This window comes from Bufo bufo, chromosome 1 (assembly GCF_905171765.1).
Source record: "Bufo bufo chromosome 1, aBufBuf1.1, whole genome shotgun sequence".
NCBI classification, from domain to species: Eukaryota; Metazoa; Chordata; class Amphibia; order Anura; family Bufonidae; genus Bufo; species Bufo bufo.
Window position 1 is genome coordinate 625807280 of NC_053389.1, and position 12772 is coordinate 625820051.

The window sequence follows — 12772 nt, forward strand, 5'->3', positions numbered from 1 at the left end:
CTATTCAGGTATTTCAAATACAGCCATTTTGGGCAAACACATTTAATTGAGGCTTAGTCTGGTTCAGAGCGTGTGAGATACACCCTGTACATACTGTCATTCTATTCTACTATTAATTAAACACCCATTTAGGGCAAGATCCAAAATTTGAGAAATATAAGGAGAGCGTCAAAAAAGGGACGTTGTTGGGCAATATACTCTCTTGCCTAACGCGTCCCTGACACATGATTTCGGTGATCAGCTTGAATTAAGTCTATCCGGTACCGGGAGAATGAATCAGATGAACACTGAACACATGTCTAGTTCCAATCCATTCTGGTTTATTTCACAGTTGGCAAACAGTTATAATAGAGGGGGTTGAGCTTCCTTGACATCCAATCATATGTTAGCATTAGTATTCGACCTATGGTATGATCACACATGAGCTCTGCATTAACATAATAGATGACTCATAGTAACAGCATTTGACTAGGGATGAGCGAACCCGAACTGTATAGTTCGGGTTCGTACCGAATTTTGGGGTGTCCGTGACACAGACCCGAACCCGAACATTTTCGTAAAAGTCCGTGTTCGGGTTCGGTGTACGGCGCTTTCTTGGCGCTTTTTGAAAGGCTGCAAAGCAGCCAATCAACAAGCGTCATACTACTTGCCCCAAGAGGCCATCACAGCCTTGCCTACTATTGGCATGGCTGTGATTGGCCAGTGCAGCATGTGACCCAGCCTCTATATAAGCTTGGGTCACGTAGCGCTGCACGTCACTCTGCTGATTCAAGCATAGGGAGAGGTTGCTGCTGCGACGTTAGGGCGAGATTAGGCAGATTAACTCCTCCAAAAGACTTCATTCTGTGATCGATCTGCAGCTGTGGATCATTGAAGTGCTAATATCGACTTGCTCACTTTTTTGAGGCTGCCCAGAGCATTTTTAGATCACTTTTTTCTGGGGTGATCGGCGGCCATTTTGTGGCTTGTGGTGCGCCAGCACAAGCTATCACCAAGTGTATTTAACCATCAATAGTGTGGTTATTTTTTGCTATATCCTACATCAGCTGCAGGCTGAGCCTGTGTCACCGAAGTGCATTTAACCATCAACAGTCTGGTTATTTTTTGGCCATATACTACATCAGCTGCAGGCTGAGCCTGTGTCACCGAAGTGCATTTAACCATCAACAGTCTGGTTATTTTTTGGCCATATACTACATCAGCTGCAGGCTGAGCCTGTGTCACCGAAGTGCATTTAACCATCAACAGTCTGGTTATTTTTTGGCCATATACTACATCAGCTGCAGGCTGAGCCTGTGTCACCGAAGTGCATTTAACCATCAACAGTCTAGTTATTTTTTAGCCATATACTACATCTGGTGCAGGCTGAGCCTGTGTCACCCAAGTGCATTTAACCATCAATAGTGTGGTTATTTTTTGGCCATATACTACATCAGGGGCAAGTTGAGCATGTCACCCAGCGCCTAAAAAATAGACCTGACATTTCTATTCAGCCAAATTTGTACTGTTTTAGCTGGTCAAGTTATTTGTAGTGACCGTAAAAGCACACTTTTTGTTCTGGGTTGAAAAACTATTCCCAAATTTGCCATTCTCAAAATAACTAGTTTCTGCTATATGAGGCCTACTTGAAATCTATCCCAAAAAGGATATCTTACATTGAAGGTGCTGATAGTGTTATTCAGAAAAACTTAACACACACGCTACCGTGCAGATACAAGTCTAATTCTGTGATTAAACCTATACCTGTCACACAGCGCAAAAAAAAAACAGGCCTCACATTTCTATTCAACCAAATCTGTACTGTTTTAGCTGGTCAAGTTATTTGTAGTGACCGTAAAAGCACACTTTTTGTTCTGTGTTGAAAAACTATTCCCAAATTTGCCATTCTCAAAATAACTAGTTTCTGCTATATGAGGCCTACTTGAAATCTATCCCAAAAAGGATATCTTACATTGAAGGTGCTGATAGTGTCATTCAGAAAAACTTAACACACACGCTACCGTGCAGATACAAGTCTAATTCTGTGATTAAACCTATACCTGTCACACAGCGCAAAAAAAAAACTGGCCTCACATTTCTATTCAACCAAATCTGTACTGTTTTAGCTGGTCAAGTTATTTGTAGTGACCGTAAAAGCACACTTTTTGTTCTGTGTTGAAAAACTATTCCCAAATTTGCCATTCTCAAAATTGTGGGGAACGGGAACAATGAGGAAAACATCTAATAAGGGACGCGGACGCAGACGTGGACATGGTTGTGGTGTTGTTAGTGGACCCTCTGGTGCTGGAAGAGGACGTGGCCGTTCTGCCACAGCCACACGTCCTAGTGAACCAACTACCTCAGGTCCCAGTAGCCAGCAGAATTTACAGCGATATTTGGTGGGGCCCAATGCCGTTCTAAGGATGGTAAGGCCTGAGCAGGTACAGGCATTAGTCAATTGGGTGGCCGACAGTGGATCCAGCACGTTCACATTATCTCCCACCCAGTCTTCTGCAGAAAGCGCACAGATGGCGCATGAAAACCAAGCCTATCGGTCTGTCACATCACCCACATGCATATAAGGGAAACTGTCTGAGCCTCAAGTTATGCAGCAGTCTCTTATGCTGTTTGAAGACTCTGCTGCCAGGGTTTCCCAAGGGCATCCACCTAGCCCTTCCCCAGGGGTGGAAGAGATAGAATGCACTAACGCACAACCACTTATTTTTCCTGATGATGAGGATATGGGAATACCACCTCAGCACGTCTCTGATGATGACGAAACACAGGTGCCAACTGCTGCGTCTTTCTGCAGTGTGCAGACTGAACAGGAGGTCAGGGGTCAAGACTGGGTGGAAGACGATGCAGGGGACGATGAGGTCCTAGACCCCACATGGAATGAAGGTCGTGCCACTGACTTTCACAGTTCGGAGGAAGAGGCAGTGGTGAGACCGAGCCAACAGCGTAGCAAAAGAGGGAGCAGTGGGCAAAATCAGAACACCCGCCGCCAAGAGACTCCGCCTGCTACTGACCGCCGCCATCTGGGACCGAGCACCCCAAAGGCAGCTTCATGGAGTTCCCTGGCATGGCACTTCTTCAAACAATGTGCTGACGACAAGACTCGAGTGGTTTTCACGCTGTGCCATCAGAGCCTGAAGCGAGGCATTAACGTTCTGAACCTTAGCATAACCTGCATGACCAGGCACCTGCATGCAAAGCATGAACTGCAGTGGAGTAAACACCTTAAAAACAAGGAACTCACTCAGGCTCCCCCTGCTACCTCTTCTGCTGCTGCCGCCACCTCGGCCTCTTCTGCTGCTGCCGCCGCCTCGGCCTCTTCCTCCGCCTCTGGAGGAACGTTGGCACCTGCCGCCCAGCAAACATGGGATGTACCACCAACACCACCACCTGCGTCACCAAGCATCTTAACCATGTCACACGGCAGCGTTCAGCTCTCCATCTCACAAACATTTGAGAGAAAGCGTAAATTCCCACCTAGCCACCCTCGATCCCTGGCCCTGAATGCCAGCATTTCTAAACTACTGGCCTATGAAATGCTGTCATTTAGGCTGGTGGACACACACAGCTTCAAACAGCTCATGTCGCTTGCTGTCCCACAGTATGTTGTTCCCAGCCGGCACTACTTCTCCAAGAGAGCCGTGCCTTCCCTGAACAACCAAGTTTCGGATAAAATCAAGTGTGCACTGCGCAACGCCATCTGTGGCAAGGTCCACCTAACCACAGATTCGTGGACCAGTAAGCACGGCCAGGGACGCTATATCTCCCTAACTGCACACTGGGTAAATGTAGTGGCGGCTGGGCCCCAGGCGGAGAGCTGTTTGGCGCACGTCCTTCCGCCGCCAAGGATCGCAGGGCAACATTCTTTGCCTCCTGTCTCCTTCTCCTCCTACTCAGCTTCCTCCTCCTCTTCTTCCACCTGCTCATCCAGTCAGCCACACACCTTCACCACCAACTTCAGCACAGCCCGGGGTAAACGTCAGCAGGCAGTTCTGAAACTCATACGTTTGGGGGACAGGCCCCACACCGCACAGGAGTTGTGGCGGGGTATAGAACAACAGACCGAAGAGTGGTTGCTGCCGGTGAGCCTCAAGCCCGGCCTGGTGGTGTGCGATAATGGGCGAAATCTCGTTGCAGCTCTGGGACTAACCGGTTTAACGCACATCCCTTGCCTGGCGCATGTGCTGAATTTGGTGGTGCAGAAGTTCATTCGCAACTACCCCGACATGTCAGAGCTGCTGCATAAAGTGCGGGCCGTCTGTTCGCGCTTCCGGCGTTCACACCCTGCCGCTGCTTGCCTGTCTGCGCTACAGCGTAACTTCGGCCTTCCCGCTCACCGCCTCATATGCGACGTGCCCACCAGGTGGAACTCCACCTTGCATATGCTGGACAGACTGTGCGAGCAGCAGCAGGCCATAGTGGAGTTTCAGCTGCAGCATGCACGGGTCAGTCGCACTGCGGATCAGACCCACTTCACCACCAATGACTGGGCCTCCATGCGAGACCTATGTGCCCTGTTGCGCTGTTTCGAGTACTCCACCAACATGGCCAGTGGCGATGACGCCGTTATCAGCGTTACAATACCACTTCTATGTCTCCTTGAGAAAACACTTAGGTCGATGATGGAAGAGGAGGTGGTCCAGGAGGAAGAGGAGGAAGAGGGGTCATTTTTAGCACTTTCAGGCCAGTCTCTTCGAAGTGACTCAGAGGGAGGTTTTTTGCAACACCAGAGGCCAGGTACAAATGTGGCCAGACAGGGCCCACTACTGGAGGATGAGGAGGAATAGGATGAGGAGGAGGTGGAGGAGGATGAGGATGAAGCATGTTCACAGCGGGGTGGCACCCAAAGCAGCTCGGGCCCATCACTGGTGCATGGCTGGGGGGAAACACAGGACGATGACGATACGCCTCCCAGAGAGGACAGCTTGTCCTTACCTCTGGGCAGCCTGGCACACATGAGCGACTACATGCTGCAGTGCCTGCGCAACGACAGCAGAGTTGCCCACATTTTAACGTGTGCGGACTACTGGGTTGCCACCCTGCTGGATCCCCGGTACAAAGACAATGTGCCCACCTTACTTCCTACACTGGAGCGTGATAGGAAGATGCGCGAGTACAAGCGCACGTTGGTAGACGCGCTACTGAGAGCATTCCCAAATGTCACAGGGGAACCAGAGGAAGGCCAAGGCGAAGGCAGAGGAGGAGCAAGAGGTCGCCAACGCAGCTGTGTCACGCCCAGCTCCTCTGAGGGCAGGGTTAGCATGGCAGAGATGTGGAAAAGTTTTGTCACCACGCCACAGCTAACTGCACCACCACCTGATACGGAACGTGTTAGCAGGAGGCAACATTTCACTAACATGGTGGAACAGTACCTGTGCACACCCCTCCACGTACTGACTGATGGTTCGGCCCCATTCAACTTCTGGGTCTCCAAATTGTCCACGTGGCCAGAGCTAGCCTTTTATGCCTTGGAGGTGCTGGCCTGCCCGGCGGTGTCACGGCTGAGGATGGGGGAAATCCTCAGCTGTGTGGAGCCCGGTGATGTTATGGCTGCTTGGCCATGAAGACAGGATTAGGGGGCAGGTCACCTCCTAAAGGCATCCCTAACCTGACCCTGACTCCTAGCTACATGAGCCAACCTTGATGGTAGGAGGGCTCATGCTCCGGAACCTAGAAGTCCCTGCTAGCCCTCAAGATGGCCCTAAACTAGGAGCTGAGTAAGACAACCCACTCCTCCTAGACACGGAGGAGCAGGAGTCTCAACGGCCAAGCTGCTGGAAAAGGGGAGACATAAACAGCTCTACGGATATGGCAGGTGAACAAAGAGTTCAACCTACCTGCCACAGCCTTGCTGACTGGATCCCTGTGTAAGCAGGGTGCAGATCAAAAACGCATCCCCACACAGGGACCCAGATCCATAGCTGCACAAAATCACATGTAAAACATCAAACGGACATCACACATAACTAGAAATAACTTAATGGCAGGTAGTAAAGACAGGAGGCTGCTTTCAGCTAAGCATGGCTGAAGCAACCTGCAGACCTGCAAAAGCAGTGAGGCTTTATAGGCCAAGAAGCCACACCCCACAGTCGGACACACCCAGTGCACACACACACTAGGAAGGAGATTAACCCTTCCAACACCAGTGAGGGGAAAACACCACTTAAAGGAGACGTGCACACAATAACATAAAAAGCAAGTGCAAACATACACACATCACACAAAACCGCATGCACAACATAGCAAGCTGCAATGGCACAGCTCAGACTGCTACGCTGCCACATACATACTGTTGCCAGCGGCAACCACAGGTGAGGCAAATACCACAGCCCTCACCTGTGATTGACAACCAAAGAAAACCGCTGACAACCGCATGCGGTTCAGGAGTCACGGTCATAGCCATGGCCGTGACAGGCGGCCAGTGTTTTGTCTGAACGTGTATTCAGCACGGCAGGGGGCGTCATTACAGACAAACGCAGCCGCCTGTCTACAGCCAATGTGGACAAGCTGACGTTCATAAAAATGAACCAGGCATGGATCCCACAGGACCTGTCCATCCCTTGTGCAGATTAGATATTAACTACCTCCCCTTAACAATATATTATTCTACTCCAGGGCACTTCCTCATTCAATACTATTTTTATTTTCATTTTACCATTATATTGCGGGGCAACCCAAAGTTGAATGAACCTCTCCTCTGCCTGGGTGCCGGGCCTAAATGTGTGACAGTGGCCTGTTCCAGTGGTGGGTGACGTGAAGCCTGATTCTCTGCTATGACATGAAGACAGATTCTGTGCTGACATAAGGCCAGATTCTCTGTTACGGGACCTCTCTCCTCTGCCTGGGTGCCTGGGCCTAAATATGTGACAGTGGCCTGTTCCAGTGGTGGGTGACGTGAAGCCTGATTCTCTGCTATGACATGAAGACATATTCTGTGCTGACATAAGGCCAGATTCTCTGTTACGGGACCGCTCTCCTCTGTCTGGCTGCCGGGGCCTAAATATGTGACAGTGGCCTGTTCCAGTGATGGGTGACGTGAAGCCTGATTCTCTGCTATGACATGAAGACTTATTCTGCGCTGACATAAGGCCAGATTCTCTGTTACGGGACCTCTCTCCTCTGTCTGGGTGCCGGGGCCTAAATATGTGACAGTGGCCTGTTCCAGTGGTGGGTGACGTGAAGCCTGATTCTTTGCTATGACATGAAGACAGATTCTGTGCTGACATAAGGCCAGATTCTCTGTTACGGGACCTCTCTCCTCTGTCTGGGTGCCTGGGCCTAAATATGTGACAGTGGCCTGTTCCAGTGGGTGGGTGACGTTAAGCCTGATTCTCTGCTATGACATGAAGACTGATTCTGCACTGACATAAGGCCAGATTCTCTGTTACGGGACCTCTCTCCTATGTCTGGGTGCCGGGGCCTAAATATGTGACAGTGGCCTGTTCCAGTGGTGGGTGACGTGAAGCCTGATTCTCTGCTATGACATGAAGACAGATTCTGTGCTGATATAAGGCCAGATTCTCTGTTACGGGACCTCTCTCCTCTGTCTGGGTGCCTGGGCCTAAATATGTGACAGTGGCCTGTTCCAGTGGTGGGTGACGTGAAGCCTGATTCTCTGCTATGACATGAAGACTGATTCTGCACTGACATAAAGCCAGATTCTCTGTTACGGGACCTCTCTCCTCTGTCTGGGTGACGGGGCCTAAATATGTGACAGTGGCCTGTTCCAGTGGTGGGTGACGTGAAGCCTGATTCTCTGCTATGACATGAAGACAGATTCTGCGCTGACATAAGGCCAGATTCTCTGTTACGGGACCTCTCTCCTCTGCCTGGGTGCCGGGGCCTAAATATGTGACAGTGGCCTGTTCCAGTGGTGGGTGACGTGAAGCCTGATTCTCTGCTATGACATGAAGACTGATTCTGCGCTGACATAAGGCCAGATTCTCTGTTACGGGACCTCTGTCTGGGTGCCGGGGCCTAAATATGTGACAGTGGCCTGTTCCAGTGGTGGGTGACGTGAAGCCTGATTCTCTGCTATGACATGAAAACAGATTCTGTGCTGACATAAGGCCAGATTCTCTGTTACGGGACCTCTCTCCTCTTCTGGGTGCCGGGGCCTAAATATGTGACAGTGGCCTGTTCCAGTGGTGGGTGACGTGAAGCCTGATTCTCTGCTATGACATGAAGACAGATTCTGTGCTGACATAAGGCCAGATTCTCTGTTACGGGACCTCTCTCCTCTGTCTGGGTGCCGGGGCCTAAATATGTGACAGTGGCCTGTTCCAGTGGTGGGTGACGTGAAGCCTGATTCTCTGCTATGACATGAAGACTGATTCTGCGCTGACATGAAGCCAGATTCTCTGCTATGGCATGAAGAGACTGATTCTCTGCTGACATGAAGCCAGATTCTTTGCTATGGCATGAAGAGACTGATTCTCTGCTGACGTGAAGCCAGATTCTCTGCTATGGGACCTCTGTCCAATTAATATTGGTTAATTTTTATTTTTTATTTTAATTCATTTCCCTATCCACATTTGTTTGCAGGGGATTTACCTACATGTTGCTGCCTTTTGCAGCCCTCTAGCTCTTTCCTGGGCTGTTTTACAGCCTTTTTAGTACCCAAAAGTTCGGGTCCCCATTGACTTCAATGGGGTTCGGGTTCGGGACGAAGTTCGGGTCGGGTTCGGATCCCGAACCCGAACATTTCCGGGAAGTTCGGCCGAACTTCTCGAACCCGATCATCCAGGTGTTCGCTCAACTCTACATTTGACCAATCATGTATATACACATAGGTCAGCAGGCATTTGAGCCAGATGACCTTATATTGTTAGAAGGCTGTTCAAACTTACAAACTAAGGAATGTATGGATATCTTGAAACAGCACAAGAAGTTTCACACATTCCAAAAGGGGGAAGGGAGAAGGGAGATTTTGTAAGTGCTCTGACCACATGTAATCCACGTTGCTGAAAAGACAAAATGGAGTTACTCATACCCCATCAATCCCCTCTAAGAACCTTATATCTATACCTAATACTATATGGTTCTTTCTCTGCTCTTCCTTTGTTTGCTTGTAAGCCTTTATGTATTCCATATACCCTTCAGGAGTATAATCCTCAGGCTTTGTTGGGGTTGTGTTTGCCTCTTCTGCCTCTACCGGAGTATAGAGGAATGTCGAGTGTACCCCTCTTTCGGCCACCTTTTTACATATGGCTAGAAGGGAGGACACACACTGCAGACAACAGCAGAGACACACTATTGCAGCGACCACGGCGAGTACCACTCCTAAAACATATCTTATTTGACCAAAGTCAGATATTCAGCCAAAAAGCCAGTCCCACCAACCTTGGTCAACATCTTGTTTTATATGTTTTATCATCTCCTCTAATTGGCCTATTTTATCTTTTATTCCACGGGAGTGGTCTGATAAATTGAAACAACACATCCCTGCGAACGCTGAGCATCCTATACCATGTTGGAGCAATAAATAGTCAATAGTTGCCCTATTCTGCAAGATAGCCTTTTCATACGATTGTATATCCAGCAGCATATCTTGCAGAATTGCACTAGTGATATTTATCTGTTTTACCATAAAACAGGCAAGTTTTGATATTGTCCTGTGGTTATATATGGCCAAACCTGGTACTCCTATCAAAGATACACCTAAACTCATATATTCTGATCTAGAGAGGAGATTCACATTATAATCACAATTTTCTGGTAACTGTAGGGAAGTGTCTCTCGTGTGTCGTGTCTGCATTGCTGGGAATAGTGGTATCATTGCTAATGTCAACCTAGCTATTGTACAGGGTCCCTCTGTAATATTGGCCGGTATGTACAGTACAGACCAAAAGTTGGACACACCTTCTCATTCAAAGAGTTTTCTTTATTTTCATGACTATGAAGGCATCAAAACTATGAATTAACACATGTGGAATTATATACATAACAAACAAGTGGGAAACAACTGAAAATATGTCATATTCTAGGTTCTTCAAAGTAGCCACCTTTTGCTTTGATTACTGCTTTGCACACTCTTGGCATTCCCTTGATGAGCTTCAAGAGGTAGTCCCCTGAAATGGTCTTCCAACAGTCTTGAAGGAGTTCCCAGAGATGCTTAGCACTTGTTGGCCCTTTTGCCTTCACTCTGCGGTCCAGCTCACCCCAAACCATCTCGGTTGGGTTCAGGTCCGGTGACTGTGGAGGCCAGGTCATCTGGCGCAGCACCCTATCACTCTCCTTCATGGTCAAATAGCCCTTACTTTCAAAGTTTTCCCAATTTTTCAGCTAACTGACTGACCTTCATTTCTTTAAGTAATGATGGCCACTCATTTTTCTATACTTAGCTGCTTTTTTCTTGCCATAATACAAATTCTAACAGTCTATTCAGTAGGACTATCAGCTGTGTCTCCACCTGACTTCTCCTCAACGCCACTGATGGTCCCAACCCCATTTATAAGGCAAGAAATCCCACTTATTAAACCTTACAGGGCACACCTGTGAAGTGAAGACCATTTCAGGGGGCTACCTCTTGAAGCTCATCAAGAGAATGCCAAGAGTGAGCAAAGCAGTAATCAAAGCAAAAGGTGGCTACTTTGAAGAACCTAGAATATGACATATTTTCTGTTGTTTCACACTTGTTTGTTATGTATATAATTCCACATGTGTTAATTCATAGTTTTGATGCCTTCAGTGTGAATCTACAATTTTCATAGTCATGAAAATAAAGAAAACTCTTTGAATGAAAAGGTGTGCCCAAACTTTTGGTCTGTACTGTATGTGTAACTAGTATTCCCACAGGCCAATACCCATCCTGCTGGTAGAGGTACATGTTTGTCTAGGGATGGTACTGTTTTTGTAATATTACATTGCATATTTTTTCCTGATATTATCTTTTTACAACTACCTAAATCTCTATCACAAATATTTGGTTTAGTCTTATTCTGCATTTTTGCTTGTATGCAGGGAGGCAATAGTGTCTCATCACAGGTGAAATTATAACATATTCCTGCTGCTGTGACAAGACCTGTAATTATTTCTATCATATTACTCTGCAGAGTCTAATATGTAGGACAGTCATAACAAGCATGATAAGGATTCACATATCCATATTTAACATCATGATCCTCCAAGTCTGTGTCATTCCATTTGGAACGTAGGAGCTCCGTCCATACATCTACTGGGGTGGGGACTGCTACCAGACATGTCTCTAAAATGTTAAATACAGATAAAGTGGTTCGGAGACAAAAGTCAGTTAAGTTCAGAGTTTTGGCCAGGTACAGCCATAAGTTCTCCTTTGTCTTCCACAGATTGTCTTCCCCTCTGCATTCCGTTTTCAGGTATATCTGTCTGTTCCACAGCCATGGGACAGTGAATAGGAGACACAAAACTGCAATTATCAAAGCACTGCATCTCAGCCATCTCGAGGAATTTCCCGACTGCGTCATCTCGTTGGGGGTCAAGGCTGTCTGCCTCCGTTAGTACCCCTTCTGTATCTTCTTCGAGGTCAAGGCTGTCTGCCTCCGTTAGTACCTCTGGGCCTCGTTGGAGGTCAGGGCTGTCTGCCCCAGTTAGTACCTCTTCTGTATCTTCTTCGAGGTCAAGGCTGTCTGCCTCCGTTAGTACCTCTGGGCCTCGTTGGAGGTCAGGGCTGTCTGCCCCCGTTAGTACCTCTCTTTTCTTCACCAACTTAATCCTTGTGGCGTGGATCCACGTGGGTGACTGTTCAGTGAGGACTGCTGTTCTGATGATTGCGACTACCTCGGTGGGTGGTCCGTAGGTGAAGCTTCCTGGTTCCTTTCCCTTCTTTAAGATCTTTATCATCACCTGGTCGCCTATCCGGAATGGACGGGTTGATTCCTGTGAAAGAGAAGGAGACTTACAAGCAACTTTTTCTTCAGTTTTACTGAGGACCTTGATCAGATTATTACTCCTCTCTGATCAGGTCCAAGTCCCCTTCCTGCACTACCAGGGGGCATCTTGCCCATGGTGTGGGGAAAGGCCTACCCATGAGTATCTCAATGCTGTTTATGTCCTACTCCGTGGAAATGTGCTATTAAGATGGAAGCACTGTGTTGGGGAATGCATAACTTCCCCTCTTGGCAGACTAATCCTATCTCAGGATTTTTCTGCAATACTGAATAACACCAGTCTTACTGTTCCTGTTCAGTGGCATACCACTGAAGATCAGTAAGCATTTGCAACATCTCAGGGGTTGGAGGTGCCAGACATGGCATCTCCCAATAGTTACACAAACCTGTGGGGTTGCATTTGGCCACTCATTTCGCCACCTTAACTGCCAGTGCATTGCCCTGTGAGACATGATCCTTACCATCTGCTGCCGTGAATCCTCTCCTCTGCCAGATCATACCATGGTCCCACACTACCCCATGTGTGTACCTACTCTCAGTATAGATGGTGACAGGTCTATCAGTATGTAGAATACATGTCCTAGTGAGTGCAATGAGCTCAGCTGCCTGCTGTGTTGAGTGTGGATGTCCTTGAGTAGGCCTACAACATCATGAGTGGTGTGCAAAATGGTGTAATGTCACATTGTGAAAGAATTTGTCAACTCTTACCATCATAGCACAGGCTGCAAGAGAACACAGACATGCCGGCATCCCCTGGACAGAGGTGGGCATAACCTTTGAGAAAAACACACAAGGACGCAACTTGCCTCCGTTTTCTTGTGTCAGTACACCCGCCATGGTTTTACAATTTTGGCATGCAAACATGTGGAAGGGCATATTATAGTCAGGGAGGCCCAGCCCTGGACTCGACA